Source organism: Armigeres subalbatus, chromosome 3 (genome assembly GCF_024139115.2).
Source record: "Armigeres subalbatus isolate Guangzhou_Male chromosome 3, GZ_Asu_2, whole genome shotgun sequence".
In the NCBI taxonomy this organism is placed as follows: Eukaryota; Metazoa; Arthropoda; class Insecta; order Diptera; family Culicidae; genus Armigeres; species Armigeres subalbatus.
Window position 1 is genome coordinate 175,007,430 of NC_085141.1, and position 6,240 is coordinate 175,013,669.

A 6,240-nucleotide genomic window follows, 5' to 3' on the forward strand; every position below is an offset into this window, starting at 1 on the left:
CGGGTACTTATTCAAAAGGACGTATGTGATTTTGTAAACAAAGATTCAAACGTCGATTTGTCCAATCTTATGGCACTCCCACGCAAACCAACACCACCAACAGGTAGCCGAAGGCTTCCCCTACCTGTTTATGGTAATGGTTTGCGTGGGAGTGCTATCAGATTGGACAAATCGACGTTTGAATCTTTGTTTACAAAATCACATACGTCCTTTTGAAGAAGTATTCGAGATTTATGTAACAAATTGAAAAGAATATTGTCGAACAGTCCAAAATATACAATTTGCGATTTGGGCGTCACTTATTTTGTAAACAATCATTGTTTTGTGAATTCCGTAGAATGCAAGCATTTTTATCCAAAACTTTTTCCCGTACCTTCTAGAGGAAAGCCTAGTCTATAGGATACTTTTTTTTACTTACTTATGGATCCTGTACACCTCCGGTGGTGTAAAGGGCCGACTTGAAAGATCTCCATCCTGCGCGTTGCCCGGATATCGCTTTAACCTGTTGCCAGGTTAGATTTCGGTCGACTTCTTTTATTTCTTTATTCAGGCTTCACCGCCATGAGCCTCTGGGTCTGCCTCTGCTGCGATGTCCCGCTGGGTTCCAGTCTAATGCTTGTTTACAGATTTCGTTTCCGCCCCTACGTAGAGTGTAGCCGACCAGCCCCACTTCCGATCCCGAATTTCTGTTGCTATCGGCCTCTGGTGACAACGACGATGGAGCTCGTTGTTTGAGATCTAGTTGTGAGGCCACCAGGCCCGAATTATATACCGCAGGCATCTGTTAATGATGCAGGTGTTCATTAACAGATGCCTGCGGCATATAATTCGGGCCTTGTGGCCTCACAACTGGATCTCAAACAACGAGCTCCATCGTCGTTGTCACCAGAGGCCGTTGAGTGTTCTCCACTGATACACACCATGTTTCGCTAGCGTATAACAGCACAGATTTCACGTTAGAGTTGAAAATTCGTATTTTGGTGCGTTCACTTATCTGCCTGTTTTTCCAGATATTTCTTAAACTCGCAAAGGCAGCCCTTGCTTTCTTGATCCGTGCGCCTATGTCGATCTTGGTACCGCCGTCTGACGCCATTTGGCTACCAAGGTATTGGAAGCTTTCAACATTCTCCACTGGTTGCCCGGCTACTTTGAAACTGGAAGGAGTCACCGTGTTTACATCCAACGATTTGGTTTTGTTGACGTTGATGACTATACACGGGTAAAAATCCGTTCCCGGAAATGGGAAAATAATTCATGATTTCATGAATCCAACATGTTTTCATGTTATGAAAATGCACCATGAATATAAATCATGATTTCATGATTTATTTTCGCGTAACAGTAACGGTAACGGTGATAGAATACATCCTTGATAGGGTCCCCATTGTGCAGCACTCTACACGAGAAGGCCTCGTACTGTGCCTCGATGAGGCCGATGATTTTCTCAGGAACTCCCTTGCGTCTCAGGTAGGCTGACCAGATCATTTCGGTGAAAAAACGGGACAAACGCACTTGCAAAACGGGACATGTCAAAAAAAACCTTGGGAAAAAATTCAGAGCTGTGGAAACTTTAAAATTTATGGGCTTAAATTTCATTTTCCGTGTAAGAACTTGGAGAAATTTTTTAGAGTGAATCAATCACCACCATAACCTTCTTTTGTATTAAGTAAGTTGTGGAAAAATACTGAACTACAAATATTTCACTCTTTAAAGGGGCGCGTTCAATTCTGAACAATTAAAAATAACAAAAAAAATAGTCAAAATACCCTGCCTAAACGCTGATTTACAGTTTACGGGAAACATGTCATGGGATTTGATCCATGTTCCGTGCCCAAAACCCATAAATCCCGTCCTTTTCAAAATGCGTGGGAACCAAGTCCCGTTACACGTTTTCCGAACTGTAAACCAGCCTCTAAAGCCGTTCTGGGGATTAGAGAGATAAGAAAAAAAATAGTTTTGAGAAAAAAATGTCAAAAGACAAATGAGAAAAGAACAATAGGGTGGGATTATTAATTTCCAGTGCCAAAACCCTTTTCCATGAAAATAAGTGAGGGAAAAACTGCGGATAAGAATAACAAGAATCTCAACAAGGAAACAACATTTATAAAAGGTGATTTTAATTATTTGCATGATTATGGTTGACTGACTAATTTATAGGCTGGTTTGAAGCTTGAACTCTCGGAGATTTCCGCCGGATTGTATTTAAAAGACACATATGGAAGCGAAATTTTCAACAAGCACCTCCTGATCTGTAAACAAGTAGGGTATCTGTTCCTATATCAATAACAATAAGCCAATGCGCATATGAAATGCATTTATTTCTCACCCAATAATCAAGAAACATGAGAATAATTATGCTCGGCTCACGTCATTTTTAATTGAAAACAATTTGGTAACTTCGAAAATGAAATTATTATCACATTATAGAAGTATTTAGCTAAAAAACATCATCCCCGCCATGTACCTATTTCAATAACATTCAAAAAAAGTTAATCCTATGCCTGTACCTATATCAATAATACTGTTTCCAACATAAAATACGCACACTATTACTTGTGTGTATACGTAACGATATGATTGCAGTGATGCCGAATTATTCAATGTTTTGTATTTGAGTTAAAATATAATTACAAAACTCCAGTTTTCGTTGTAGTTTTCCAACTTATCAGATTAATTTTATGTTTGTCATAGCTTATCTCTTCGATATACCTTGTTTTACAAACATAAGAGTTGAATTTCACAGTAAAAGTTCATTCAAGCATTTTTGAAATAAAAATCTAGGTCGGCAACCCTTGCCGATGCTGCAAGCCATGTAAATAGTTTGGAATACGGACAAGAATAATTTAGACGTTGTACGAAATAAACCTATATCAAACTATAGGAAATCGCGTTAGTTTTTCAAGTATGATTATATTTATAGTGAAATTTTGATGTGCTCTATGTGTTGTGAAGTGTATTTTGAAAGGATTCATTCGTTTTAACTTGAAATTGAGTGGAAAACAACGGCGTGAAATGAGATGAATCTGCTAGTAGCAATCGAGCAGTGCATCAAATCAACAGTTCAGAGGTAGGAAAATGAAAATGAATGTGTTTTATAATTTTGTTTTTAATAATTTGAGTCTTGTGAACTAAAACTTTACTCAAACGGAATTTTAAATAATATTCCAAACATTGGAGAAGGTGGTCTATTCATTATTGTGTACGTACGATGTGAGAAATTGTAATCAAATTGATTTTTTATTTGGTGTATCGACGGTTGAGATTAATATACGGGCTGTTATTAATATGGGAACAGATACCCTACATGAGGACCGAAATCTGACCAATTTTTTCCTCGGTTTGAAACTGCCTTAAACTCGATTTCGTTCAGCTGATTTATTAATTATTTTTCAATGTCTACGTTTTTTACAGTGGATGATTTCGAAATATTCAGAATTATTCAGAATAACTTTGAATGATTCTTAATGTTTCGAAAAGAATCAAAAGATTGAAAAATATGTGGTGCAACAATTTGAAAAACGAAGCAGGTATCGCAAGATTTGAAAAAAAAATCGAAAACGAACTTAATCTGGGAATAAAAATGTCTGTCCCTGCGCTTCATTTTATTGACGTTGAGGCGTGCCCTGATTTTCAGGATATACTTTCCAACCAAGTTACTCAATCCGTTAAATCCACTAATAAAATTGACCAAATTTTAATGCCTATTTTAATGCCTTCGGAATTAGCCTAAAAAAGTGATTGTAATGAAACTGTATGAATAAATAATTTTCCCGTAGAAATACCGCTTGACATTAACGTTAAGAAAACTCGATCCGTGTAAAATACACAACAGCATAGATAGGATTCTTTTACAAGCAACATTAGTAATATAACATTTGACACTATTTTGATGGGTTTCATCCACTTTTTAAGTATCTGGGTTTAGATTCCTGCCTAAAATATTGAATTTGTTCGAATAATATTTTGGTGCTCTTTGGTAGAATCAATGTAAAAACGGGACAAATTGAGGATTTTTGAGATTACGACGGGACAGCACAATAAGGTTTAAAAAACGGGACTGTTCCGTTCTCGTGATTGAGACGGTCGAAAGCTTTTTCGTAGTCAATGAATACCAAGTAAAGGGACTCTTGAAATTCGTTGACCTGCTCCAGAATGATGCGGAGCGTGACAATATGGTCCACACAGGATCTTCCGGCACGGAATCCGGCTTGGCTGGCACTTGAAAAAGTTGTCGTTGACGGGCTTAGACTTTGGCTCCTCTGGTTTTCGATCGCTCTATCGCGGCTTTGGCTTCTCTTCGCTCCTCTATCTTTCTCCAGGTCTCATCGGTGATTTGTTTGTTTTCTCTGGTTTGTGCTCTGGGTGCGTAGTTCGCCCAGATTGTTCTCGCTGGTGGCGATGAAGGCATTCTTGATGGCGGTCCATTGGTCTTCCACGCTGCCACCTTCCGGAATATCTGCAGCACGCGTCTCCAGTTCTTCAACGAAGGACCGTTTCACCGTGGCATCTTCCAGTCGGCGTGTGTTGAATCGTCGTCCAACTCTTTCCTCCTGCCGACGAATCCGCGCAATTCGCAGGCGTATTTCGCCGATGAGGAGGTGATGATCAGATGCGATATCGGCACTACGTTTATTCCGTACATCAAGAAGGCTCCGTTTCCATTTTTGGCTGATGCAGATGTGTTCGATTTGATTTTCTGTAAAGCCGTCACGGGAGACCCACGTGACCTTGTGAACCGGTCGATTAGGGAAGAGCGATCCCCCGATCACCATGTCGTTATTACCACAAAATTCTGCGAACAGCTCTCCGTTTTCGCTCATTTCTCCGAGACCATGGCGTCCCATAATGCGCTCATGGTTCGAGTTGTCGGATCCGATCTTCGCATTGAAGTCGCCCAAACAGATCTTGATATCACCCTTCGGAATTCTATCTACGACGGCATTGAGTTGACTGTAGAAGTTCTCTTTGTCTTGCAGGTCGGCAGCATCGGTTGGCGCATAACATTGGATTATAGTAAGGTTTCGGACCCGTGTTCTAAATCTAGCAACGATTATCCTTTTACTTATAGGTTCCCACATCATAAGCGCAGAGTGTGCCTGAGCGCTTAGTAGGAAGCCAACTCCGCGATGCCAGGGAGCGTGTTCACCTCGTAAACCAGAGTACTTGTCCCGACGGCGTTCTGTGTTCTCCAAAGTTTGGCCAACGGACTTCACTCAGTCCCAGGATCTCAAGCTTCATACGGCGTGCCTCATTGGCAAGTTGTGCCAATTTACCCTGCTGGGTTAGGGTTAAAACGTTCCATGTTCCTATTCGTGTCCGTTGTTTCGCGCTAAGAGTCGTCGCCGTAAAATCAGTCCGTATTCTTTCATTATCGGATTCTCGAACAAATTGATGTTTCGGGAACAGTAGGTTGTTGGCCCAAGGTTCCCTATCCACCGGGATGGGGCTGCCATCTTAGGTATAGCTTCCGGGGAATAGCATTTCATACTCAGCCGCTGGATGCCAGAACAGACGCTGTTGGAGCCGCACCTCCTTGGTGATAAGGTATCAGGTATCAGAACGTCGGCTCCAGGGGCACGTTCACCTCAATTTGGGAGATTTGTGCCATCGCCTTCACAGCCTTTTTCATCACACACCTGACGGAAAAGGAAGTGAACAAAAGGAAAGGAATGTGGATGGGAGAACAAAGGGAATGTTTGGAAAAGGGCCCTTGAAGAGGGCATACAACACATAAGCGTACAAGAGCTTATAGCTCCTTACCACAACGGGTTATGAACAACAAAATACTCTGAAGGTTCAGGTTTCTGAAGTCAATTTCACTAAGTAAGTGTTTACCAAATATTTGGAAGCGCAATTGTGTATAGACTGGGCAGTTACATATTAGATGATAAGAAGTTCCATAATCGGATTCACAACTATCACAAACAGATGATTCAACGTATTGAATATTTGCCATGTGATAGTTCAGTCGGCAGTGACCTGTCAAGGCCTTGACTAAGACACTGCAATTCTGTTTAGACAGATTAGCTAAATAGCTTGCTAGTACCGGAGATGGTTCCCGGATGTACAATTTTGTTTGATGACATGAATCCAGACTACTCCAATGCCATTTGTGCTGAGTGACAGCCCAAGAGTTGATCAAAAGCTTCACCCAACACTTGGATATTGGAATAGCTGGCTCAGGACCAATAAAGTCATGCGATGCTCCATTACGAGCTAACTCATCAGCCAATTCGTTTC